Source organism: Anarhichas minor, unplaced genomic scaffold, assembly GCF_050575085.1.
Source record: "Anarhichas minor isolate MPS153535 unplaced genomic scaffold, ASM5057508v1 ptg000007l, whole genome shotgun sequence".
Lineage (NCBI taxonomy): Eukaryota > Metazoa > Chordata > Actinopteri > Perciformes > Anarhichadidae > Anarhichas > Anarhichas minor.
The window spans coordinates 17,094,171-17,095,475 of NW_027466453.1; positions in this window are offsets into that span (position 1 = coordinate 17,094,171).

Consider the following 1,305-nt stretch of genomic DNA (forward strand, 5'->3'; position numbering starts at 1 on the left):
TGCACATTTTTTGGTACTTACTGCTCTGAATACATCCTCATTTCTTGCATCTTTTCACTTTACAACCTTTACTCAGAACCACATTATCACACTTTTGAATGATTTTCATTTAGCACAGTTAATTATCTGATACATACTGCATTTATTCTCTTTAATTCCTGCTATTAAAAGCACTAAATAATAGAAATTATAGGGAATTTTCCCTATGAATAATAAAGTATCCATCCATCTATTAATATGTTTTGCCAGAGGGACGTAGACTACAATGTCTCTGTCTGTGATATTCCTCAAGGATTATGTTGTGACCTTTACTAACATTTGATTCGTGTTATTTCCCCCTGTAGTGTGTAAAACAGATTTAATCTCAGTAATATTGTTTTAAATATAGTATACAGCTGTAATTATTAAGGGTTGTGAGCTGTGAGAAATAATATGTGAGCTCCTATGGTGTATGGCCTTCTGATATGCCCGTCTACAGATTAGATATACGATTTAAATCATCAATATGCACACATTATGAATTAATGATCAGCATAATTTGTACACTTCACAGTGCTTTTGAAGCCTGTCCACCCAGAGCCCCTCTTGGCCTTGAGAGATGTGAGTGACACGCTTGTAAAAATAGCGCCCGGCAGGAAGCTCCCGATGTCAAATCCTCGGGGAGGATTTGACTTTTCAGCTGAGAATGCTTCCAGACCTGATAAGAGGACATGAGACAGGATCTCTCAGCACTCTCCAACCTGGGGATTTAAAGCTACAGCAGCATCAGCACCGATACCTGCAGCGTGTTTAAGGGCAGCTGTTAGTTTAGTTGGTGGGAAGTCATCCAGATAATTACAGTTTCTTTTCTTCACAGTGAAGGATATAAAATGCAAAGGCTCCTTGATGTGTCTGACTCGGCGCTGTGACTCCTAGACGTGAGTGGGAGAGCTGCATTCAGGTCGACATTTGCTTCCATGTAGCACTGCGTCCACTAACTTCACCTGACACATTAATGCAACCACAGTAACACCAAAAACATCATCATCCAGATGTTGAGCATCCTTTCAAAAACAATGTACCTCTAAAATGACATAAAATAGTCTCTAAAATACAGAATCCACATGTGCTGAGCCCGTCTAATTGATAAAACACTTGTTTTTAAAGTGCAACATGCTCGAGAATAAAGAGTGTAGCTGCTGCCACACAGTGGCTCATTAACTTCAGCACATCCTGTGACTTCCACCCCTTCCCTGCAAAAGCCCAACACACACACACACACACAAGACACACAGACGAGACTGACTTCAATAAAACAACACCACA